Source organism: Thalia democratica, chromosome 2 (assembly GCF_965202585.1).
Source record: "Thalia democratica chromosome 2, ktThaDemo2.hap1.1, whole genome shotgun sequence".
NCBI lineage: Eukaryota > Metazoa > Chordata > Thaliacea > Salpida > Salpidae > Thalia > Thalia democratica.
Window position 1 is genome coordinate 47,682,344 of NC_139166.1, and position 11,239 is coordinate 47,693,582.

An 11,239-nucleotide genomic window follows, 5' to 3' on the forward strand; every position below is an offset into this window, starting at 1 on the left:
TTAGTTTTCTTTTAATATGATGAAAACTTATAATACTATGATTTTTTGTAAAATCATTATTTTGTTAAAACCATAAATTTATCTGCTGTTGCTTTATTTAGATAGATTAGAAAATATTTGCTTAAGAGTTTGAGTTTTTTCAAAACAAGTATAACTTCTTAAATCAAACTTTTTTTTATCATAAACCTTTGCTAACCACTTAAATTAATTAGAAATTGAATAAGGTAAGTTATCGAAAAAACTTTTATTTTATTATTATAGATATAAGAAGCACAAAACCTGAAATCAGTTGTTTTCGTAAGATAAATAAATATAAAAAGTAAGATGTTCTGTTAAGACTTTACTTAAAATCAATATAAAAGTTTATTTATAAACAGCATAAGCCAGAAGTATTTATAAAATCTTTCAAAAAGATGTCTTTTAACGACCAAGCTATTTTAAACTTAATAATTGCTACACTTTAAGGGTTATTGAAAAATGTTTATTAGATAATTTTCAAATTGCTCAATATAGGACTACTTAAAGCTCAAGAAAAATAACAAATAAAATTAAGTTAAACACTTTTAGCAAAACTTATTGATTTATTGCTTTAAGATTTAATTTGGCTGGTTTCAAATATAAAAAAAATAACAGCAATAAACATTTATTTTGTAAATACCTATATAATTTTTTACTGTTGAACAAATTGAACTGCTAATAAACGCAACTTGGATAAATATGTTTTTATTAGTGACGCTGTACTAAGCTTTGTAGTGTAAAAAAATAAAAACTTCACAGATTGGTATTTCGTATAATCTGTAATGCAAACCTATATGAAAGATAAGCGTTATTCTTTGAACAAAAACTATCATTTTTAGAAATCTTAGTTCAAGATTGTACTACGCATTTTATGTAAACTACGTTTTACCATTTGAACTTGTTTTAAAACCTGCTACAAAATTAATCGGGATTTTGTTTTACAATTTAGTTTTGTTGGTTATACAACATTCATGGTGTGACTAGAACCTTCTTTTCGTGCCAAAATTCAAATCTATCGTATAAATATATATTCAATATATTACCCTAGGGGTCGGCAAACTATGTACTGGGAGCATGTAAATCTATCTAAACAAGAAATTTTTGAATCTTACACTAGATATTCTGAAGTTTGCAATGAAATTGAAAAAAATAACTAAACTACAAGTGCGGCCCAATAAATTTTTATTTTCGAATATTGGCCTGCGAACACCGATCACGTGAAGATTCTTGCTCTAGCTAGACAAAGAAATTGTAAATAACAAATCACTTTACTTACTTTTAACAGCTTGATTTATTTACTAAAAAGATATTACTTTTTATAAGTTTCTTTTAGTTAAAGTCATGTTTCTTAACATTTCATAGTAAACGATTTGTTAACACAAACTTATTTTATCTAAAATCGAAAGATAATTTCTAACTCTACTATGTTAAAAAGAACTAAGTAGCATGTTTTAAACGTTTGTGCATCAAAAATGCTCTGCTTTTTTTAGTTACTTTAAATGTATTACAGAATAATACCAAGTTTAAAAAGAATTACATTAAAAATAATTAAGTTTTGTAAAAAGTGTACAAAATAGATAAATTGTTTAAATTATTTGTCGAAAATATTGAAAAAACAAACTCATACAAAACAAATTATAAACTGAGAAATTTAGGGTTCTTTAAAATATCAAGGAACATATATGAAACAAATTAATACAAAATATATATGGAGTTAATGTAAGATTACTTCTTGCATAGTTTTGTTGTATTGTTTTTATATTGAATGACTAAAAAAAGTGCTATAAAAATTTAGTCCAAAGACCTGGTGTAGGAAAAAGTCTTTCAATTATCGAGTTGTACACCACGGATACTCTTTTACTATTTATCTACGATAGTGGAAAATGTGTCACTAGTCTAAACTATAGTTTTATGTTAAAATATTTCATATAAAACTATTTTTTCATAGTTATGGTTACGAAATTTTAAGCTAGTATAAACAGCCTTTAACACAAACTAACATAAAAATAAGAATAAAAAGTCAATTAAAGCATGATCCTTAACACATTGTTAACATTGGTATACGGTACTAAATTTGAAGTCTTTTACAAATAGATGAACAGATTTTTCACTTAGTTCCTTATTAATTTTTTTCTATTAGTTATAGAAATTTGTTACGAATATAGTAATTAAAATTTTTTTACAACAAAAACAATTAGTATGATAAATACTTTAGTAATAACAACTAGTTTTCACTACTTAATTGTTTCAAATATTAATTTAGTAAGTGTTTACTTCTTGTGGTAAACTTTATACACAATATATTTATTATACATTAAGAACGATTTAGTATTTAAAAACTTTATTGTAAAAACTTACGTAAGTTATAAACAATAAAATACCTCGCTTTCCCGTTAACAATTATGTTATTTTAATTAGGTACTATATTAAGACATGCAAATGTTTTTAGATTTCAATACTTTATATTTTTAACTTGCATTACAGTCAAGCTAATCAGGCTAGCTTAAAACTTTATAAGTACGCAGGCTGATTCTGAATAACCCAGAACAACTCAAGCAAGTACACATGCTTTTAAAACTAATATTATATCAACTTAGGTCTACTAAAACTAGTATAACATTGTTTCAGATTAAATAATTTTTTTTGTTAGCTTTAGTATTTTTCTAAACTTTTAGTTAGTTTTTAAAAGACCTAACCCAAGTTGTTTCTAATTATTATTATTTTTTTGTTCTGAATAGCAAATGGCTCAGATATTTCATTGAGTTTTGAATTAATTAATCTCAATTATCAGAAAATGTTTTTTTTTTTTTTAATACATTTATTTTATCATAATGCAGGACAATTCAGGCTATTTCAATGTAACCAATACCAGTTCTTGATCACTAAGGCTAGTTTGTTTGCTTTAAATAGTCGCACTCATATAAAAGAAAAAATAACTTTTAACTTTTTTTTTTATATAGATGCAATAACTGTAAATAGCAGTTTTGTTTACGTTTTAGTATCGAAGTTTTACAACCATGGTTCCTTTTTCTAATTTTCATAAAATATAAAGCAAAACTGTTTAGTTCGCTTATAGTTGAGTAGGACTTTTGTAGCACTATTTACAGTACGTAATTTTACGTTAGATTATGGTAAACTGAACTTCTTGAGAATACATATAAAGATTTAATAAGTTCTAACTCTAAATATTGCGAAGTTTCTAATTTTCATTTGTTGATAATTCGGATGAAAAAAGTTGAAGCTTAAAGGATACTGGAACTAGTGAAGGTATTTTTAAAACTTACATAAATAAATTACAAAAAAAATATTTTGGATTTTATTTATTACATTTCTAAGCTTAGTTTATTAAATTAAAAAAGTTTTGTTTTTGTTTGTATACCAACTTGGTCATTATACATTATTTTTGATTGAGAACTGATATAAACAACTGATACAAAAGTAGTACCGGAAGAATTAGAGGACTCAAGTTTTATTCCAACCGAAAAACCGAACTTATTTGTATTATTTCTAAAAAATATTGTGATCAAATGACCTGTAAGTTTTTTACTAGATAGTTTATTGAACGAAAAAAAAAGACGCTTAAAATATTAGGTCCTAGGACAGGGGTCGGCAAACTGCGGCCCGCGGGCCAAATGCGGCCCGCGAAGGGTAAATCTGCGGCCCGCGAGCACGTTATTTTTTTAAATGGAATGCGGCCCGCGAAAGAAAATTTTGCGGCCCGCGAGCATGTAAATGTGGCCCGCTGAGCAAAAAAAAATTTTAAGTTAATTTTCTTTGATTAATTTAAAAAACAGGTGGGGATACTGGAGTTTTTAAATACCAATTCAGTAAGAAACACATTCTACGTTTAAAATTTATTCGCATGACGACGTTTCGACTTTCAATAAGTCATTATCAACAAATTACTGTGCAAAAATAAATAAAATTAGTGATAAACAACTAAGTATACAAAAAAAAAAATTTCTAAGTGATACATTATATAAAAATTTTATAAATTAAGATTATAAACTCTAATACAAAAAAACATTTTACATAAGTACTAACAAATTGTTACACTAATATATATCAAATTAATCAAAAATTCTTAATGTATGGGTAATACCCGGTTTAATTAATTGTTTATTTAAAATTGGATTATAGCGTTTAATTAGTAGAGCTTCACTTATTAGGGTCTCAAATTTATTTCTACATTCTTTCAAAATTCCAAAATTATTAGCAGTTATTTTTTCATTTTTACAAACATTACAATTGCTAATATGGTCCGATACCGATGTTTTGCCCTTTAAATGTTCTTTAATTCTTTCTACTAATGGTCGTGAAGTGAATCCAATATATTGGATACTCTTATCATAAGAGCATTTGTACTCATAGACCACGTTTGATTTTAATTCATGGGGTGTCTTATCTTTATTACTAAAGTAATTGCTTACTTTTGTTGTGGTAAAAATTACTTTGAATTCTTCGATGTAGTTGTTTAGAAGCTTTTCTAGTTTCTTTTTATACTCGATACTAGGTTTTCCAATATAAGGTACCTTTACAACATTTTTGAAGTCTGAGTTACTTAGTTTTTGTTTAGTGCAGTCTTTATTAATATCAAGAGATCTTTCAATTATGTCATCAACAAATTTCTTTGGATATCCATTCTTAAAGAACTTTTCTTTTAAGCTTGTGATTTCTTGTTTGTAAATGTTATGCGTAGAAGCTATAACTCTCGCTCTGTTTACAAACCACAGTATTAGAGCTCTTTTCCATTTAATTGGTGCCACTGCACTAAAATTTAAAATGACATCTGTATCAATTTCTTTTTTATGTACCTTTGTTGTTATTTCCTCTCTCTTTAGTTTGATATTAATGTCCAAAAATGGGAGTTCGTTTCCACCTAATTCATATGTGAAGCTGATAGACTTGTGTAGTTTATTTAACTTTTTGTGGAATTTTTCGAATGAGACATCTTTTCGGAAGATACAGAATATGTCGTCGACATATCGAAGGTATAAAACTGGATTATTTTCATCTTCGGTGTTAAAGAGACTTTTTTCCAATGTTCCCATAAAATAATTTGCTATAGTAGGCGCTAATGGGTTTCCCATGCTTACGCCATCTATTTGTGTATATAATTGCTTATTATATTGGAACAAACCTCCAGTAACGGACTTTAAAAGATTTAACATATTTGATTGTGGTATGGTACTATCACGTACTCCATTTGCAATCATCTGTAGAGTTTCGTTTAGTGGTACATTAGTAAATAGTGAGACTACGTCAAAGCTTATGCAGTAATCACCGTCTTTTCGTTCATATTTAGAAAGTTTTTCTAGAAACTCTTTGTTGTTTTCCACACAATATTGTTTTGGGATATGATGTTTGATTGTTACATCCAGATATTTAGCTAATTTATATGACGGTGTGTTTAGCATTGATACGATAGGTCTCAATGGGTAATCTGTTTTATGGACTTTACACGTGCCATATAACTTGCCCGTCGAGTTGCCACCTGTAATTAGGTTGTTATATGTCTTTTTATCTATAAAAGGTTTAAGGTTTTGTTTTATCATTTCTCTTATATGTTCTATTCTTCTTACTAGGGGGTGTCTGGAGTTTTTCCTTTTGTCATTTTCTACTAATTTGAATTTAGTTTTATCTTCAACAATAGAATTGAGTTTATTCAGATAATCATCTTTAGACATTAAGCAAATTCCGTTACCTTTGTCATATTTTACGATTTTAATATTTGTTTTATTTTTTAGATTTAAAAGAGTTTTGTGAAACGCTTGATTTTTCCTTGTTTGACAGATTTGTTTACTTTTATTGAGAAATGTTCTTGTTAGTCCGTTAATTTCATATTTTAGGTTATGTGGTAAATTTTCTTTTTCATTAAAGCATTTTTTAATTAGCCGTTCAATTTCTATTTTTATTTTATCTGCATCTATCTTTTTTGGTAAAATGTGATGCTTTAATCCTCTATACAGACAATTCTTTTCCTCAATTGTTAGATTATGACTAGTCAAATTTAGTAGACAGTTTGGGCTTCTTGGTCTTTGTCTAAACCACATTTTTTCTAATTTAGAGTTATGTTTCATTCTTATTCCATTTTCTTTTTTGTTAACCACTTTACTAATAATCATATTTAATTTACAATATTCAAAAACTGATAACTTTTTACCCAATATACTTTTTATTTCAGAAGCTTCTGACTTAATTCCAATTAGTTCATTTTCTGTTGTCTTCAGTGCTTTATTTACGACAAAACTATGGAGGTCACTACTATACTCAAAAAATTTATTTTTAGGTGGTTTCAATTTTAAAAAATCAGGGCAGAGTCCAATATTCAAACATTTTTTCCAAAAAATTATGTCAAGTTTCCTTTTATTTGATTTGATCATTAGATTCTCATATCTTCTGATCAGGTTTATGTGTATATCCCTTCTCTTATCCAATCGAAATCTTATCCATACATTAAGAATTTTTGATTAATTTGATATATATTAGTGTAACAATTTGTTAGTACTTATGTAAAATGTTTTTTTGTATTAGAGTTTATAATCTTAATTTATAAAATTTTTATATAATGTATCACTTAGAAATTTTTTTTTTTGTATACTTAGTTGTTTATCACTAATTTTATTTATTTTTGCACAGTAATTTGTTGATAATGACTTATTGAAAGTCGAAACGTCGTCATGCGAATAAATTTTAAACGTAGAATGTGTTTCTTACTGAATTGGTATTTAAAAACTCCAGTATCCCCACCTGTTTTTTACTTTCGATTGGATAAGAGAAGGGATATACACATAAACCTGATCAGAAGATATGAGAATCTAATGATCAAATCAAATAAAAGGAAACTTGACATAATTTTTTGGAAAAAATGTTTGAATATTGGACTCTGCCCTGATTTTTTAAAATTGAAACCACCTAAAAATAAATTTTTTGAGTATAGTAGTGACCTCCATAGTTTTGTCGTAAATAAAGCACTGAAGACAACAGAAAATGAACTAATTGGAATTAAGTCAGAAGCTTCTGAAATAAAAAGTATATTGGGTAAAAAGTTATCAGTTTTTGAATATTGTAAATTAAATATGATTATTAGTAAAGTGGTTAACAAAAAAGAAAATGGAATAAGAATGAAACATAACTCTAAATTAGAAAAAATGTGGTTTAGACAAAGACCAAGAAGCCCAAACTGTCTACTAAATTTGACTAGTCATAATCTAACAATTGAGGAAAAGAATTGTCTGTATAGAGGATTAAAGCATCACATTTTACCAAAAAAGATAGATGCAGATAAAATAAAAATAGAAATTGAACGGCTAATTAAAAAATGCTTTAATGAAAAAGAAAATTTACCACATAACCTAAAATATGAAATTAACGGACTAACAAGAACATTTCTCAATAAAAGTAAACAAATCTGTCAAACAAGGAAAAATCAAGCGTTTCACAAAACTCTTTTAAATCTAAAAAATAAAACAAATATTAAAATCGTAAAATATGACAAAGGTAACGGAATTTGCTTAATGTCTAAAGATGATTATCTGAATAAACTCAATTCTATTGTTGAAGATAAAACTAAATTCAAATTAGTAGAAAATGACAAAAGGAAAAACTCCAGACACCCCCTAGTAAGAAGAATAGAACATATAAGAGAAATGATAAAACAAAACCTTAAACCTTTTATAGATAAAAAGACATATAACAACCTAATTACAGGTGGCAACTCGACGGGCAAGTTATATGGCACGTGTAAAGTCCATAAAACAGATTACCCATTGAGACCTATCGTATCAATGCTAAACACACCGTCATATAAATTAGCTAAATATCTGGATGTAACAATCAAACATCATATCCCAAAACAATATTGTGTGGAAAACAACAAAGAGTTTCTAGAAAAACTTTCTAAATATGAACGAAAAGACGGTGATTACTGCATAAGCTTTGACGTAGTCTCACTATTTACTAATGTACCACTAAACGAAACTCTACAGATGATTGCAAATGGAGTACGTGATAGTACCATACCACAATCAAATATGTTAAATCTTTTAAAGTCCGTTACTGGAGGTTTGTTCCAATATAATAAGCAATTATATACACAAATAGATGGCGTAAGCATGGGAAACCCATTAGCGCCTACTATAGCAAATTATTTTATGGGAACATTGGAAAAAAGTCTCTTTAACACCGAAGATGAAAATAATCCAGTTTTATACCTTCGATATGTCGACGACATATTCTGTATCTTCCGAAAAGATGTCTCATTCGAAAAATTCCACAAAAAGTTAAATAAACTACACAAGTCTATCAGCTTCACATATGAATTAGGTGGAAACGAACTCCCATTTTTGGACATTAATATCAAACTAAAGAGAGAGGAAATAACAACAAAGGTACATAAAAAAGAAATTGATACAGATGTCATTTTAAATTTTAGTGCAGTGGCACCAATTAAATGGAAAAGAGCTCTAATACTGTGGTTTGTAAACAGAGCGAGAGTTATAGCTTCTACGCATAACATTTACAAACAAGAAATCACAAGCTTAAAAGAAAAGTTCTTTAAGAATGGATATCCAAAGAAATTTGTTGATGACATAATTGAAAGATCTCTTGATATTAATAAAGACTGCACTAAACAAAAACTAAGTAACTCAGACTTCAAAAATGTTGTAAAGGTACCTTATATTGGAAAACCTAGTATCGAGTATAAAAAGAAACTAGAAAAGCTTCTAAACAACTACATCGAAGAATTCAAAGTAATTTTTACCACAACAAAAGTAAGCAATTACTTTAGTAATAAAGATAAGACACCCCATGAATTAAAATCAAACGTGGTCTATGAGTACAAATGCTCTTATGATAAGAGTATCCAATATATTGGATTCACTTCACGACCATTAGTAGAAAGAATTAAAGAACATTTAAAGGGCAAAACATCGGTATCGGACCATATTAGCAATTGTAATGTTTGTAAAAATGAAAAAATAACTGCTAATAATTTTGGAATTTTGAAAGAATGTAGAAATAAATTTGAGACCCTAATAAGTGAAGCTCTACTAATTAAACGCTATAATCCAATTTTAAATAAACAATTAATTAAACCGGGTATTACCCATACATTAAGAATTTTTGATTAATTTGATATATATTAGTGTAACAATTTGTTAGTACTTATGTAAAATGTTTTTTTGTATTAGAGTTTATAATCTTAATTTATAAAATTTTTATATAATGTATCACTTAGAAATTTTTTTTTTGTATACTTAGTTGTTTATCACTAATTTTATTTATTTTTGCACAGTAATTTGTTGATAATGACTTATTGAAAGTCGAAACGTCGTCATGCGAATAAATTTTAAACGTAGAATGTGTTTCTTACTGAATTGGTATTGATTAATTTAGTTTTAAGTTCTTGTATAACATTTTAAAAGAATTAAAAGACTTAACTGGACTAGCTTAGAAATGTAAAAAAGACAGCTTAGCATTCCACCAGGTTTTTTTTCTCAATTTCATTATAACTTTCTTCATACAACAGTAAATTATTTTATGTAAAAACAGTGTAAAAAGTGTTTCGAGTTGGTAAGATAGTTATATAATACCTATTTAGTAAATAAACTAAATGTAAATGTTTTCCGTTTCGTACAAAAGTAATGCACAGTAATTTACTAAAACGTATTTCTAAACAGTTTTGATTTTTTTACGTTTTTTATATTTAAGTTTCTATTACAGATGTTTTATTACTAAATGTTATATTTTAGTGTGCTCAAAAACATTTAAAATAACATAATAATAAAAAATAAGGTTAAGTTTTTTTTATTTTTACACCTTGATTTTTTAGAGGGTTTCTTTGCATTTTAAATTAATTCCTATGCAACCAATTAACAAAGATGCTTAAATTTTAAATCATTTTTACTTAATACTTAACGAGATAAAATTTAATTAATGCACAATTTTCTAACATTATTGTTTCTACGTGTAATATCTAAATGTGTACAGACGAACCTAAAAAAAATATATGACATAAATTAAAAAACTTTTATTAGGTATACTTTTTCATTTTTCAAACTATGATTTTTGGCAAAATAAGTTAATTTATATGCGTTGCATACTAATATAAACAGTTGCTGTTTTCGGAGTTACCTATTTAGTACAGACTAGATTGAGAAACGGTAACTTATAAGTTTGTACATTTTTGGTCATAATAGTTCAAATTCGACAAAAAAAAATTGTCACACACTTAGACTATGACTGTGTGAAGAATTTAAATCTCAGGCTAGTTTAGTCATTTTTCAGTTTTTGGCTTGAATTGCTTTTTGTATGGTAAAACATTGAATAGTTTTGGTCACTCAGACTGACTTTTTTACTTCAAAGAGTGGTAAACTAAATTTATGATGTATGTTTTGTTCAATGCACAGTGTTGTTTTGAATTAAAGTATATTTTAAATGTTAAGTCTTGCAGCTGATATAATTTATATTATTATTTATATTAATTGTACTCATATAAGTGTGAACAATTAGTGTTTCGAAAAAATCCCAGAAAAGCTTGGAATTTGACAATTTATACTTATAAAATCTGAAAAAGCCTTGAGTATGAGATTTATCAAAAAAACCTGAAATAGTAAACAATTTTACATGTTAAGTAATGAAATTTCGATTTGACACAAAAATCTACCATATAAATATTTTTTATTAAAAAACACATTTAAAGGAGCTTAACAGTATCTTGTAAATTTGTCTATATTATTTAAGACATTTTTTTTAGCTTCAATTTAATTTTATACTAAAAATAGAGGCAAAAAGTTATATTTTTAAAACTTTTATATTAGTGCTTTGCCCCTCTGCTTTTAAAGTTTCTTTAACTATTCTTGTTTTTTGTATTGGAACTGCACCTATAAATTTTACTAAAATGTCGAAATTAGGAAAACCACCTGTATTAAAAATTCCAAAATGAGCAATATCTGCTGAATCAGTTCTCTCATCTTAACAGATTGATTTTGTTAATAATAATTAATAATTTGGGTTATGCGGCTTAATAATCTTCAGACATTTCCTAAACACGACTTCTTGTTGATGTTGAAGAAATAAACTAAAATATTTAATTAACGCCAACACAACTTATTTAAATAAATTTTCAACTCTAAACAGTATCTTTTTTAGTAATTACTTTTCCTACTTTATAACTTGCCTCAACAGATATTTTTTTGATCAGTCTGTAGTTACTGAA